Genomic DNA, 16749 nt, shown 5'->3' with positions numbered 1-16749 from the left:
GAAAGAGAGGAGGGGTTAAGAAAGAAGAAAGGTGGGAAGGAGGGAAAGGTTGCAGAAAAGAAGAGGTGGAGAGAAACAAGAGGAAGACAGAGAGGAAAATTCAAAATGGGGGAAAGAAAAGAGGAAAAGTGGAAGCTATGAGAGAGAGAGAGAGAGAGAGAGAGAGGGAGGGAATGGAGGGACGGAGTGAGAGGTGATGGAGAAGTTGGGGAGGCTAGGGAGGTTGACGTGGTGAGGGTGGGGGCGGGAGAGGAGATGCAAGGTGGGGGACAAGAGGGGAGATGCAGGGGGGTGGGGAGAGATGGAGCGGGGAGGTGGTGGGGAGGGGGGAGCAGGTGAAGGAACAGATCGATGTTTGAACAGTAGGGTACGGTATAAGGGACACTGGATTAATAACGCCTGAAGTGATGAACTGTGTGGTGCTGATGAGGTTGTGTGTGTGTGTGTGTGTGTGTGTGTGTATGTGTGTGTGAGACACACACACACACGAACGAGGTAGAAATTCTTTATCACCATGCCAAAATCAATGGGTCAGACACTCATCCACGCAACGTTCAAGCCCTTGGAAGAAAGAGCGTTACTGTAATGCATTTTTAAGGGTGTTTCAGGCGAGATATATAAGCAAAAAGTACATTAATTCTGGTGTTGTCACTTTAATTCTATTGTCACTTTAATTCTGGTGTTGTCACATTAATTCTGGTGTTGTCACTAATTCTGGTGTTGTCACTTTAATTTTGTTGTTGTCACTTTAATTCTGGTGTTGTCACTTTAATTCTGTTGTTGTCACTTTAATTCTGGTGTTGTCGCTTTAATTCTGTTGTTACTTTAATTCTGGTGTTGTCACTAATTCTGGTGTTGTCACTTTAATTCTGGTGTTGGCACTTTAATTCTGTTGTCACTTTAATTCTGTTGTTGTCACTGTTCTATCATTTTTGTTATAGTCGTCCATCTTTACCACTTTCATAATTATAGGGGTAGACATGTGTGTGGTAGAAGGCTTGGATCGTTGTTCTTGTGGCTGTGGTGGTGGTGGTGGTGGTATTATTGTTGTTGTTGGTCGTGGTACTGTTGTTACTGTCGTTACTGGTGTTAACTGCTGTCATTGTTGTAACTGTTGTCACTGCTATTACCGTTACTGTGGTTGTAATCCTTCTAACACAGGTATTTGAGACTGTAAATGAGGTTGTAAATGACCTTAAATGAGGTTGTAAGTGACCTTGTAAATGGCTGAGGTTGTAACTGATCTTGGCTGAAGTTGTAAGTAAATGAGGTTGTAACTTACCTTTAATGAGGTTGTGACTGAGATTAAAACTGATCTGAGTGGGACAAGCGTTGTGAAGGGTGAGTGAGTGAGTATGAGTGAATGAGTGAGTGAGCAGCGTACCCCACCGCAGACTATCGCTCCTTCAGGCAGGTGTGGCGGCTGGGGTGGGATGGGCAGGGAAGGTGAGCCACGTTTTTACCCTGCCATGATCCTCGAGACTGACGCTGGTGCCATCACGTACACATCCATCTTCACTTGTCGTCTGAGGTCGTCTGTGAATGTAGATGTGACAGGGTTGGAATTCTGAGGTGGGCAGACGTGAATGCTAGAGGGTACCTTTTTATTTTATTTATTTATTTTTAACAGCCTTTGATAATTTACAGAGTACCAGGTAAAATGGAACTGTCAAGAGTGGAGTAACGCATATTAAACAGTGACATTTTTCTTATATATTTCATCCCAGTCTTTCTTCCCAGCTAAAATGATGGGTTGAGGTTGGATCTAAATTGAGAGAAAGAAAAAGCATTGTAACAGACAAGATGAAAATGACGAGAGTGGAGTAACGCTCATCAAAACACATGGTTGTCTTTCTCATATATACTTTCAATTTTAATTCCCACCTAAAAAAGATGGGTTGAAATTGGATCTACAAACAGAGAAAGAAAAATCGTGAAAGTAAGAGAGCTATGAACATGCCCAGTGAAGTGAGCCATAGTCACTCACACATCAGTCAAGCCTATGGAATCCTGGCGTCATCTCACATGCATAACCCTCTAAAAAAAAAAAAATTTCTTTACAGATGCGCTTCACATCACCTGTCAGGGAGTGGAATTCCGCTGACTAACAGGTTTTAAAAATGGATACCAAACCCTTGTCACATCCGTCCCTTTACATACCTCATCCATCCACTAAAATCCTTTGCAAGTTCCTCCGCCTCATCAAGTTCCATAATGCATTTCCTTACACACTCATTTATCATTATCCATCCACTTTTTTCTTGGCTTATCACGCCTCCCCCACTTTTAAAAACTCCTTCACATAATTATACATATTCTCCTTCCATCGTGCTTCTCTAACCATTCCCTTCATTTGACTATATCATCACAGCACATTCTTTCCTCTTTCATACCAACAGACTTCCTTTCTCTACGTCATATCACAATATTTCTCATCATCTTTACTCTATGCAGCCCACTTACACACATTAAAACTCCACACCTCTTACTCTTTCAGCATCCCAGATATTTCATGTTGCCACGTGACTTTCCACTTTTGTGAGGGAGAATAATTACATCCTGCTTTCGATGAGTTGCAGAGCCTTACTGTTGCGATGAAGCATATACTGTACATTCGTGACCCATTATTTCTGTTCACCGTCTCTCCCCACCGTTGGTTAAATTGAGCTCAAAGGCATCGTTTCCTACCTAAAACCTGTAGCCCAGGGTTTAAGGGTGTGGTTCGACATTTGCAAGACTTTTTAGGGTGTGCTAGACTATACGAGTGCCAATTTCATCAAGGACTATTTCTCATGTAGACTAGAGACCGTTCCAACCTCACCGCTTGACGATAACTTTGGTATTCCACTTCGTTTTTCACGAAATGAAAGCTTAGGTTAGGTCTTGTCCGTACATCCGTTAGTCCGTACGTCCGTTCGTCCGTTCCACGTTGTATCTCAGAAATCACTGAGTTTTCTCATATTTTGTATGACAGTAGAACCATATAGGAGGTTGTCTTTTCGAAATTTTGAAAAAATCCAAGATGGCCGACTTATGGTCAATTTTCGGTTTTTGAAACTGTAAATTCTTTGTACCTCCTTTTATTTTAACAGATAAGTTTACAGGTTGTAAAGAAGTGGAATAGTCTCTCTGGGACTTGTTCTGTGTGATGTTCAGGCTGTGGCATCCCTTCAGCAAATGGTTAGGGTAGAGAGGGATGAGAAACTATGCTTGACGAGTGTGTAGGTATTTAATATGATAAAATACAAGTTACTGATGGGGTGAAAATTACGGTAAATTACGCCAGTTTTGTCCTTTCATTTTCATCTTCATTCCCTTCCCTTCCCTTTTTGGTGCAGCAGTCTCATTCTTCTCTTCTCCCTTCATCTTTCCCTTTCACTCATCCTTTTCTCCTCCCTCCCTTTCTCTCTTCCTTCCCTCTGTCATCCCTTCCTCTCTTTCTCTCTTCCTTCTTTCCTTCCTCCTACCTTCCGTTTCTCTCTTCCCTTCTTTCTCCTACCTTCCGTTTCTCTCTTCCCTCCTTCCTCCTACCTTCCCTTTCTCTCTTCCTTCCCCCCTTCCTCCTACCTTCCCTTTCTCTCTTCCTTCCCTCCTTCCTCCTTCCTTCTGTTTCTCTCTCTCTTTCCTCCTGCCTTTACTTTCTCACTTCCTTTTCTCCTTCCTCCTTCTATTTCTTTCTTCCTTTCCTCCTCCCTTCCTCCCTTTCCTTGTGCTCTTTCATGTCCCCGTAGTTCCCTCTTTTTCCCACGTTCCCTACCTCTCTTCTTTCCTCCTTTTTAATTTTTCTTCCCTCATTCTTCCCTCCTCCTTCCCCTTTCGTACCCTTCCCCTCCTTCTTTTCTTCTCTTCTTCGTCTCCCCCTTCGTACCCTTCCCCTTCCCCCTTTTTTATCTTTCTTTCTTCCATCCTCCCCCATTCGTACCCTTCCCTCCTCTTTTTCTTATTTTTCTCTCTTTCTTCCATCTTTCCCCCTTTGCACACTTCCCCTCTTCTTCTTCCTCTCTTTCTCTCTTTCCATCCATCCTCTTTCATACCCTTCCCTCCTTTTTTTTTTCTCTTTCTCTCCTTTTTCCTGCGCTATTTCTTCCCCCTTCATACTCTTCCCTTCATCTTCCTCTCATTCCTCCTGCTTCCTCACATCCTTCTCTCCTACCCTTTCTATTCTTCTCTCCCTACCCTTCCTTCCCTTTTCCTCCCCTATCCTTTCTTGTTTCCTCACATCCTTCTCTTCTCTCATCCTTTCTGTGCTTCTCTCTCTTATCCTTCCTTCTTCCCTCTCCCATCATTCCTTCCCCTTCCTTCCTTCTCTCCCTCTCTCAGATCCTTCCCCCTCCTTCCTTCTCTCCCCCTCTCTCAGATCCTTCACCCTCCTTCCTTCTTTCCCCCTCTCTCATATCCTTCCCCCTCCTTCCTTCTTTCCCCCTCTCTCATATCCTTCACCCTCCTTCCTTCTTTCCCCCTCTCTCATATCCTTCACCCTCCTTCCTTCTTTCCCCCTCTCTCATATCCTTCCCCCTCCTTCCTTCTTTCCCCCTCTCTCATATCCTTCCCCCTCCTTCCTTCTTTCCCCCTCTCTCATATCCTTCCTCCTCCTTCCTTCTTTCCCCCTCTCTCATATCCTTCACCCTCCTTCCTTCTTTCCCCCTCTCTCAGATCCTTCCGCCTCCTTCCTTCTCCCCCTTTCTCAGATCCTTCCCCCTCCTTCCTTCTCTGCCCCTCTCTCAGAACCTGTCCTAGCCCGCCTGTGCACTGGGGGGCCTAAGTTCACCCCTTACCCCACCACTTCCTCTCCTCACCGCCCTCTGAGAGCTAACGTTCCGAAGATGAGAGAGGCTGGGTACGTTCAGAAGTCCCTAGATGAGCTTTGGATATGGTGCGTGGGAGATGAGAATAACGGACGTGCCCTAAGTGAGAAATTACGTAGGCACAGTGCAGTACTTTACGTTTCTTTGTGCACAGAAGAGCTAGATAAAGTTGCATGGGGAAGGACAGTAACGGACATGCCCTAAGTACGCGGCTGATTTCGTGGAACATTTGAATTTATGCATGGTACGTTTTTCTGCCCACTGACGACGCTTAGATATGATGTAAGAGGCTTGGGGGAATAACGGACATGCCCCAAGTGTGAAGTAGCTGCTTTGTAATATGAGAACCTATGTTTAGTACGTCTTCCTGTCCTTAGATTACACTGATATGATGCAATGGAAAGAAAATGACAGCCAAAGAAGGAAGCTGAAGCCGTGCAATTTTAGAACTTGCCTACGTTCCTTTGCCCATATATAGGTCCTGGGTTCGCATTCTCGTCGGTTAAGGAAGCTCCCGAACACATTTTCCTAAGCGATTTATTAAGCATATTACACCTTGCAGTCCTCTTCAGTGTTACATAAACCCTTCCAATAATGCCATACTCTGCAAAAGTAACATACAAAAGGATATTAACCACCCATAATCCAAAAATAAATCGCTAAGGAAGAGGTGCTAGGGCCCGACGGGAATACAAGCCCTAGACTGTACCTCTCTGTATCCCTGACTCTCCTGGCTGTAGCATTTTGTAACATCCGAATTATAATTGCCATTTCCCGTACTTCCTCTGATGCTGAAGTGTACTGTGGATGTCGAGGCGCTTTGGGAGGAGAAGACTCAGTGATTATTTTATTATTATACTAGTTTGTGAGGCTTTGTGGGGAAAAATAGACAGGAAAATAATTAATTCACTCAGTCAGACGGGTCCCCACAAAACTGAATACATCAATACCGTGTTAGCCAGAAGGGAAGGAGAAAATTATCGTAGTGGGAGAAAGACTGGATATTATTTTTCAAACCTCTTCACTCAGACGGGTCACGTTGAAGGTAAAAAAAAATAGTGTCAGTCAGAATAAAATAAAAAACGTACACATGGAATTAAAAGATTGCAGGACTGAGAAAATTTTGCAGCTAGAGACAAACTTACACACACACACACACACACACACACACACACACACACACACACACACAAGTAACGCAAACACCAGACGCAGTTATGACACAAATATAAAATATCCTACCAGGGTTTAAGGAGAAGAAGAAGAAGAAGCAGAAGAAAGAGAAAAATGAAGAAAAGGAAAAAGATGAGAGGAGAAGATGATGGAGAATGTTTTTACCTGTACATTATTCACATTATGACAGGATCTAGGTAATGATGTTCACCTGAGGGAAATACAAGCAGTCGAAAAGTTCCTAATCACCACCAAGTTTCCTATAATCTGAGTGGGGTGGGTAGGATTCAGGAGAGAGAGAGAGAGAGAGAGAGAGAGAGAGAGAGAGAATCATCCACTCATCACTCAAAATCTTCACAATTCTCGCCTACCTCCCACAGGCTGCACCATCCACGTAATATCCTTCATACTGTTGGCCACTTCAGTCTGGCGAACGTTTTTTATACTCATGCCACCTCCAAATGATTTTATTCAATTTAGGAAAGATTACGTGTATTAACGAGGTTCATGAAGGCTGTACCTAACCCACCTAGTTCTGATAGTCAATCCTAAGCTCAGTGCAAGTGTCTGAAGTTTGCTTGAATTAGAACTACATCTTTGGAGGGTAGTGGTTAAGTTGTTCTCGCAGTGTATGTGGGGTAGAGCCATCGAACTAACGGCTTAGCAGAAAAAAAAGAGGGAAGAATTGTGAGGGTAGAGGGGGTTGGATTGCTTGTCATGTCATCTCTATGCATATTATTTCAATCACGCATTTTCCCCCCCTTCGTCGTTTCCTTTGATTCCCTCCAACGTCCATACCTCGCTTTCTCACGCATTCACACATTACCCTATCATACCATCTATTCTGGCCCCTGACGCCTTTACACTCACATCCACCCCTACCCTTTCCTCCCCACCACACCCCACCACCATCACCCTTGCCCTACACTGATCATTTCTCCCCATACGACCATACCACACACACACACACACACACACACACACACACACACACACACACACACACACACACACACACACACACACACACACACACACACACACACATTCTTTGGTCCCTTCGGTCGATTTCCTTACCCCCCTCATCTTTTATAAAATCTCCATATTTGTTTTTTCTTCTTATTCCAGTCGACTTGAACATATTCCCTTACCTCTCGGATCCAGCTGAGGTCCTTTCTAAGCTTAGTCTTGTACCTGAGGGAGGAAAGCGACGAAAATGACGAATATGATTTCAATATGAAGTAAACGCAGATGATCAGCTGGTCATCATTTATCTCTTATCGCACACCTAATTTGTCGTAATCATATGTTTCCTATAATACTTTCACATTAACTTGGCCCAGATTTTCGTCCTGTAGCAGCACAGTTCACGTAGATCAGTGGAGGAAAAAGACAATCCTACATCTCTGCATTCTTTCCATAGGACTTCTTCGTGACTAGCGCCATATTCTAGTGTCGATCTCTTCTTGCAACTCAGCATTCAAGATGGAGAGACGGCAATTTTAGGCCACGTTAAAGTAAAAACGTAATAGAGTGAATGGAGTTGTCAATTTATAGATGAAATGGCCAAGTAACTGTGAGGAATGAATTTTGGAAAGTGTGGCTGGATATTCGATTTTCACTGAAGTTGTCCCAGGTTCGATTTTTTGATGGCTTTTTATGCAGAGAAGAACGAATCAAAAACTAGAATCCCGAGAAAAGTGTGCTGTTTCTATAATAATAATAATAATAATAATAATAATAATAATAATAATAATAATAACATTAATAATAAAAATAATGAGGAGGAGGAGGAGGAAATAGAGGAGGACGAGGAGAGTGATGATATAAAACAACAACAACAAATAATAATAATAATAATAATAATAATAATAAGACAGCCAGGTCTGTACAACATCACACTATATATCTATATATTCATAATTTCGAAATGTACTGAGTGTATACGTGACTAAATGAGGTGACTACATGACTGAATATTATAAGGGCACCACATCCAGCCAGACTCAGTGCACCAAATATCTATGAATCTCTGTATGTAAGTAGAATATGTAGCATTTTTTTTTTATAAGAAGAAGGACAGAAGGAAAAACAAATTAAATACAGAAAAAATCCATTCGTCAGACTTCAGATGTCCTCCATTCATTAAAAAAAAAAAAAAAAAAAATCTATAGCTGTTGGACTTGAAAGATTATGGGTTTATTTATTTGTTTATTTATTTATTTTTGGGGGGGTTATTTTGGAAAACACTGCTTTTACAAGGCTGGGTGGTCGTAGTAGTTGGGGGAAATGTAAAGTCTTTCGTGCACCGCCATTCACAAACAATCCACATAACTCTGAAGCAGTCAGCATGGATCCTGTTCTGTGTATGCAAGCAGTTCAGGGTTATACAGCATACATCCGGTGTGATATACCCCAGAGCCGTAGGTATATCCATGACTGGTATATTCCATCCCCTAGTATGCAACACCAGCTAACTTCACTTCTTGTATAAATCTGGTTTGATATATTCCATCCTTTTGCATTTACCACCAACTAACTTCATTTCCTTTTGCATAAATCCTATGTGATATATTCCTTAGTATTCATCACCAGCTAACTTCATTTCCTTCTACATAAATCTGGTGCGATATTTTCCATCCCTTACCATTCATCACCAACTAACTTCATTTCTTTTTTATATTATTTTTTACGTGTCTCATTACCCTATCAATATGTATACCGAGGTGCCAAAGACAGGCCTAGTCTTCATCAAACATCCTTGTCTCATACTAACACTAATACTCAGTAACTTGCTCTACTTCCATCTAGTGATAAGGAATAACTAGCTCTACTTCCATCTACCAGTCCCATCTATCATCTACCCTTATGATTACTGTCCATGTTTCACGGCCATGTCAGAAGCTCTTTAGCCACAGCATTCAAAAGTTTCTCATTCACACCATACACACAAACTGTTTTCCTTAATCTCTCACTGTCCATCTTTTAATATTTTTCAGATTTATTAATGCCCTATAGTACTTTCTTTCTCTCATATATTCCTCACTCTAGGGCAATTGATCTGCATAACCCACATCACTCCAAAAACCAATCTCTTCATCACTCAACACTCCTTCTGATATCCGTCGCATTTTCTTACTACTTCTAACCGTAGCGACAAAAATAACTTCTTCCACGACAAATTTAGCAGCTATTGGATCAGGCTGTCACTTTTACACGACGCCATGACAGCCTTTTTCCTCTCTACTGGTACAAATATTTCGACACACACTTAGCAATGCCCTTATGGCATCTGACAACACATCCAATGAGACTGATGTACTCTATTACTCTAACTTGGCCTAAAATTGCCATGTCTCCATCTTGAATGTTGATAAAATAGGCTGACACTAGCCTATGGTGCTAGTCACAAAGAAGTGCTATGGAAAGTATGTATGTACAGTAGAGTTGTAGTAGCATTGTCTCTTTCTGCCACAGAGCAACGTGAATTAAGCTTCAAAGAGAGGAATATCTGGGCCAAGTTAAAGTGAAAAGAGCATAGTAATCGAGGTGAAGGGACAGGCATTTGTATCGCAGTTTATGAATGAAGTAGTGGGTGTTTTGTTGATTATCGTTTTGGTCTTAATTAGAGTTCATTAAAGGTAATTGTTAACCAGATCACTGCCAACCCCACTCCGCGGGTTGCCAGATGCCGCCGCGACTTTGGTAAATGTGTATCGAGATGACTGATGCCCACCATACAACTGCAACCAAATAAATTTTCCTTTCCATACCACTTCTACGTGACTTGCTCCAAACTCTAGTGTTAATTTACTGTTATAACTCATCATTCAAGTTGGAGAGCTAGCAGTTTTAGACCAAGTTAAAGTGAAAATAGTATAGTCGTGAGCTGCTTATCCATGTCAAACGTAAGTCGATTTCTAAGTTGCTATAGCTACAGGCCCATCTCACGTCAGTCAAAGCACTCTTTTTTTTTCTGTCCACCTCTCTAATGCAAGAGGTAACTGTTGCTGTCAGTCATTCATGCATGCAACAGGTCAGCTCTGGAACTGCCTCGCTTGGTCTTTATTTCAGTCAGCCTATGATCCCCCCAATTTTTCAAACGCAATGTGTCCAGGAATCTCGAAATTCAAAGTTGTGGCCTTTTAGCAGTTGGTTCTTTCATCTATACTTTTATAAAATCTGGACAGGAGCCCAGTGGAATGCGGTTAAAGTTGCCATTCTCTTACCATCCTTCTTTCGGGGTATGGAAAGGGAGCTGAGGGACGTTTGTATGACTGGGGAGTTGAGCTGCCCGGCTATATCGATGCCACCAGGTGAAGGCGTCCCTCTGCGGCACCAAACCGGCCGCTATCGTATTGCATGCATACGGGTCTGCCACGCCCACGCGACCTTTGGGAAGTGTTGCAGCTTTCAGTGCATCCACCCCTGCCAGATGTGTGTTACGGCATCCATTGCAGAGAGAGAGAGAGAGAATCGCAGTGACTTCCAAACACATTTATGAACACACGCACGTTAAAATCTTTTTATCTTCATCTAACGGAACTGGGCCACTCCCATAGCTTCAATACAGCATGACTTCTCGTCGGATAAGGAAGCTCCCTAACACCTTCTCCTTACCGGTTTAGCTCTGCATGTGCCATTTTAATCATTGCTGTTATCCTTCTTACGCAATCTGTGTCGAAAATACAAAGGAATAAAACTGATACAGGAGACCAGTAAGATATAACATGCAAAATAAATCGGTAAGAAAATGGTGTTAGTACTCTTCCGCACCCAACAAGAATACGGATCAGTTATAGGAAGTAAAATCAACCCACCTGTCTAATTACACCTGGCCAACACCTGAACTGGAAAGGTATATGATTTTGGCCAAGTAAAGACAAACACACTACAGCAAGATAAGATAATAGGTTCCCTCGCCAAGAAAGAGCAAGATAATGTCCTTCAATGTTTTCTTGAAGACGCTACTAGTAAATTATTATCTTATTGTAAGTGGCTTTCAATATTTCCTAGCACCTCTTCCTTGGCGATTTATTTCTCACATAATACCTAAGAAAGTAGGAGGCGGAAAGAGGAGGCAAACACAGACACACAAACAGACACAGAAGACACACACACACACACACACACACACACACACACACACACACACACACACACACACACACACACACACACACACACACACAGCGAGACAGACACAACGAAAGACAGACACGCAAACAGACACATGCACGGGAGACAGACAGACACAGTGATAGAGAGAGGAGCCAGACATAGCGGTAGACAGGAGAGGCATGCAAGACAAAGGCGCAAAGGGCAGATGGTTATAATCCTGACCTTTATCTCGCCCACCCCACCTTTCAGTCCACTGCCCCCACCACACACACACACACACACACACACACACACACACACACACACACACACACACACACACACACACACACACACACACACACACACACATTCAAAGCAAAATTTGACTTATTGAGAAACAGAGGCGGGACCCCACAAGCGTAGCTCATTTCCTGTATATCACCACTAGGTAAATACACACACACACACACACACACACACACACACACACACACACACACACACACAAATGAAAGCCAAATTCAAGACCTGTTCATTCGAGATGCCTGGACACACTACGTTTAAAAAGACAGAAGATCACAGACAGGAGGAAAGACAGTGTGAAGAGGACAGTTCCACAGTTGACAAGCCGGATACATGAAAGACAGAGTTTCGGCTGACTCATGCATTAAGGAGCTGGATAGCAAAAGGGTGAGAGTGTCGCTGGGCGGGTGCTGCATGCCTGCCGTAATGGGACACAAGTGCAAGCAGAGAGTTAGAAATTATAGTGACCAGAATACTAGTGAGAGAGAGAGAGAGAGATCCTTCCCCTACTCTTTACTCCCATCCCTCTCTTCTCTTCCACATCTATCCTTCCCTTCCTCCTCCTCGTCATTCTTCCATCTCTAAACTCCTCCCCCATCAATCTCCTCCTTCCTCTCGCATCCCTACCTCCTTTCCTCCCTTCCCTTTCACATGCATCCTTCCTTCCCTACCCCCCTTCCCTATACATCCCTCCTATCCCCACCATCATCCATCCACATCTTCCTTCTCTTCCATCTATCCCCCTCCCTAACTTCCTCCTCTCCTCCCCCATTCTTTCCTCCTATCCTCTCTACTTTCTCCCTTTCTTCTCCCTGGCTCCCTCCCCCTCATCCCAAATCCCCTGACTCCCTCCCCACCCATCCACCCCCCTTCCCCTGCCTCCCCATGCACCCATACCTGCCCTCTCAGTGGTCAACCTTCACCCTCTTGCCCATATTTCACTCACCCCCCGCTTTTCTCCCTTCCCTTCCCCTTTCCTCCTTCCCTCCACACCCCTCCCCTCCCTCCCAATTCTCTCCATTGCGTCACACGGTCACCAGACGCCCTCCCTCCCTCCCTCCCTCCCTCCCTCCCTTCCTTCCCTTCCCCTCCCCTCCTCCTGTTTCACTATCCCTCCCTTCCACCTCCCTTCATTCTTACCTCCCTCTCTCTCCTTAGTTCCTTCACCCCTTACCCCAACCTTCTTCAAGTCTTGTTTCTCTCTCTCTCTCTCCCTCCCTCTCTCTCTCTCTCTCTCTCTCTCTCTCTCTCTCTCTCTCTCTCTCTTTTCCAGCCCACTCGCTTCTTTCTTACTTTCCATCTTTCTTCCTGTCCTCTCTCCGTCCTTTCTTCCATCACACCTTCCTCTCTTTTCTCACTTTCTTCCTTTCCCTCTCTCCTTCTGTTCATGTCCCTTCTCTTCCTTCTTCGCTTCCTCCATGGTTTCATTTTTACCTCCCTTCCTCCTTCCTTGCTTCCTCTCCTCCCTCCTTCTTCCTTGCTTCCTCTCCTCCCTCCTTCTTCCTTCCTTCTCTCCCTTACTTGTCTCTTCTTCTCTGCATTTCTCCACCTTCCTTTTTTTTCACTTTCTGTGTTGAATCTCATTTTTCCTTCATACTCACTCTCTCTCTCTCTCTCTCTCTCTCTCTCTCTCTCTCTCTCTCTCTCTCCTCCCTTCGTTGCTCCTCTCTCCCTTTCTTGCATTCACTCCCTGCTCCTTTCTTGCTCCCTCCCTCCCCCATCCTCTCTCTCTCTCTCTCTCTCTCTCTCTCTCTCTCTCTCTCTCTCTCTCTCTCTCTCTCTCTCTCTCTCTCTCCCCTCCCTTCGTTGCTCCTCTGTTCCTTTCTTGTTTTCACTCCCCGGTCCTTCTTGCTTGCTTCCTCCCCCCTTCGTTCTCCTCCCTCCCTCCCTCTCTCTCTCTCTTTCTCTCTCTCTCTCTCTCTCTCTCTCTCTCTCTCTCTCTCTCTCTCTCTCTCTCTCTCTCTCTCTCTCTCTCTCTCTCTCTCTCTCTCTCTCTCTCTCTCTCTCTCTCTCTCCCCTGCTTTCACCCCACTTCTTCCCTGCTTTCACCCTACATCTTCCCTGCTTTCACCCTACATCTTCCCTGCTTTCACCCTACATCTTCCCTGCTTTCACCCTACATCTTCCCTGCTTGCTGCACCCTCCCTCCTCTTCCCTCTCCCCCTATCTCCCTCGCATTCTCAACCCTCCCTTTCCCCCTCCCCTTCTCTCTCAAGTCTCACCCCCCAATCCAAACCGATTCTGCGTACTTGAAACTATAGTCCCCCTTTCAAACACCCCCTCCAGGCAACCCCTTCTTCCCTTCCAAGCACCCTTCCATCATGTACCCACTGCGTGTCTCTCAATTTCCATCTTTATCAATACTTCTACCACAGAGGGCGTGCGGGAGGAGTATTAATAGGGAGATATAAATAGGAAGACAGGGTGTGTGAGAGAGTGAGAGAGGGGGGGGGGTCCCGGAAGAAGAAGCAGAGTATTGATTTGAGCGTGGGGGGGGGTTTGCGGAGGGGTTGGGGGGGAAGTACTCTCTCTCTCTCTCTCTCTTTCTGCCTGCCTGACTTGTGCATGCAACGTGGCAACAGCGCGGGAACCTGCCTCACCTCCTTTGCGCACCCAGGCAGGCAGGCAGGCAGGGGTGACGTTAGGCAGGATGGCAAACATATGAGAGAGAGAGAGAGAGAGAGAGAGAGAATATAGATTAGAAGACAGCCAAGCACCTGAACCCTCTGCATCCAATAACATATACTTTCATCTTGCTCAAGCTTCCATCAGAGAGAGAGAGAGAGAGAGAGAGAGAGAATATAGATTAGAAGACAGCCAAGGACTGAACCCCTTGCATCCAATGACATATATTTCCATCTTACCCAAGCTTCCATTAGACGATTTTACTCAGGAGGGACTCAGATTAGTGGAGGAGTTTGTGCAGGTCATCTTTAAGCCCTCCAGTTCAAAATCCCTCTCACCTGAGCTGAATAAAATAATCTAAACTGAAGGAAGATTAAAAGAAGAGAAGGGGTTAAGCAGACAAGGAAATATATACACAGGAAATACATAGGCAGGGAAGCAGAGTGACCAGCAGGAGGTAAGATACAGAAGTGGCTGGCTAGAGACACTGAGAGACAACACTTAGACGAGGAGAGGCCATAGATATAGAGGAAGATAATTTAGATATAGTTAGAAATTGATAAGAACTTAGACAAGGAAAGGTCACAGGTATAGAGGTAAATAGCTTAGATATAGTTAGAAATAAAATGAACTTAATTAGACGAGGAAAGGTCACTTCCATGCTGAATAAAATCGTCTGGCGTCAGCTGGAACAAAATAATAGCGTCATCCAGACTCTGAGAGGGTTAATTGTACCAGTATAAACAGTGCCAGGCTCTTATGACTATCTCACCTGAAAGAAATCGTCTGACCCTACCTGGAATACAGTGCTATACTCCTTTTACTCTAACTTGGTCTAAAATTACCATCTCTCCATCTTGAATGCTGAGTTTTAAGAATTGATTTACCCTAAATGGTGATGCTAGTCACGAAGAAGTGCTATGGAAAGACGTAGAAATGTAGCAGTGTCTCGTTCTGCTATCAGTCTATGTGAAATTAGTTGCAAAAGGACGAAAATTTGGGCCACGTTAGGGTAAAAAGAGTATAGTAATGTCCCAACAATAACACTCTAAGCCCCGTGTCCTCATCGGTTAAGGAGGCTCCCTAACACCTCTTCCTGAGCGATTTATTTTTGGATACGGCTCGCTAATATCGATTTGTAAGTTAGTAATGCACAGTATGGTGATATCAAATTGGCTTAAGTAACTGAAAAGGGGACAGCAGGGTGCAATAAGCAAAATAATTCGCTAAGGAAGAGGTGTTAGGGAGCCTCCTTGGCCGACGAGAATACGGGTTCATGAGAAGGCAAAGCAACTGACTGGCAGGGTACACAAAACCAGCCCTAGGGTCATTCACGAAAACCAGTTCCTTAAAATCAGTCAACAGTGGAAAGTATCAGTCAAGCAGGGAGGTCACTGACACCCCCTGGCCAATTAGTCTAGTAATTACCTTCCACCTCACCTCAAACCATCAGTCAAGGTGGTTATCTCTCTCTCAGGGTCGTGTGCAGTCTCGGTGGTGCAGAAGAGTTAGTAGCACCTCTTCCTTAGCGATTTATTTTACATATTACTCATCCCTATTCTGTTATGAATGTAAAGTGACGCGATATCAAAAGACTTTACATAACACGGAGGAGGAGAGTAAGGTGTAATAAGCAAAATAAATCGCTAAGGAAAAGAGGTTAGGGAGCTTCCATAACTGACGAGCATATGGGTCAATGATAACAAAGCAGGAACAAGAACGACGAAATATCTAGAAAATAATCTAGTAAGGAAAATTTGTTAGAAAGTCTCCTAATGTCATCAAACAGGGCGGTATTCTGGTGGGGTTAGGGGTCTTACTAACACCTCTTCCTTACCGATTTATTTCTGATTCTGCTCCGTTACTATACTCCTGTGTGTTATTCATGCAATCTGTCAACAATGAAATTTAAATATGCAAGAAAGAGGATATTAATGGGTAGTCTGGAAAATAAATCGCTAAGGAAGAGGTGCTAGGGAGAGTCCTTACCCAACGAAAATACAGACCTCAGGAAGCTTTGTAGTACCCCTTTCTTTAGTGATTTATTTTCTTTATTACACCTTATTATTCCCTTATTTATTGCTTACGTCTTAATGATAATAAAAAAGGCGTGTATAAATAAAACAAATATTAACCAGCCACATAAATTGGCAAGGAAAAGGTGCTAAGGCCTCCCAACCCGAAGAAAATACGGCTGTCTGTCTATATCACACCGTATCTTAGTTGACTGAAATTCGTCTTGGTCAGCCTGCCTATAGTCCGTCTAATTTCACCTGACAACGATCCCTAACCTCCACCAGCTCTGTTGATGGCCAGGTGTTGTCAGATTGGGGTATAAATTCGACTAGCAACCAAGGACACTCATTTTCTGCCAGGTAAAAATAAATGGACTATAGTGAAAAATAACGTTAACTTGTACCTGTCGTGACATTTGGGATCCGTAAAAATCAATGCCCATGCAAGGGTCGCTAGGTACACGCTGCTCGCTTGAACGTGGCCTAAAATTCCCTCTCTCCATCTTTAATACTGAGGCGTAACGAGAGATTAATGCGAGAATACGGCGCTGGTCACGAAGAAGTGCTATGGAAAGGATGTAGGGACACTGTATTATCTTATTCTCCCACTGAACTACGTGAAATAAGCTGCATAAGAAAGAAAATCCGGGCCAAGTTAGAGTGAAAAGAGTATAGTTACGCATTTTCGGGCCACTGATGCTGAACTGCTGTCGCTCAGAGTTGCA

This window comes from Coenobita brevimanus, chromosome 52, assembly GCF_032717465.1.
Source record: "Coenobita brevimanus isolate Jiangsu-jjx chromosome 52, ASM3271746v2, whole genome shotgun sequence".
Taxonomy (NCBI): Eukaryota; Metazoa; Arthropoda; class Malacostraca; order Decapoda; family Coenobitidae; genus Coenobita; species Coenobita brevimanus.
Note: the sequence above shows the minus strand (reverse complement) of the source record.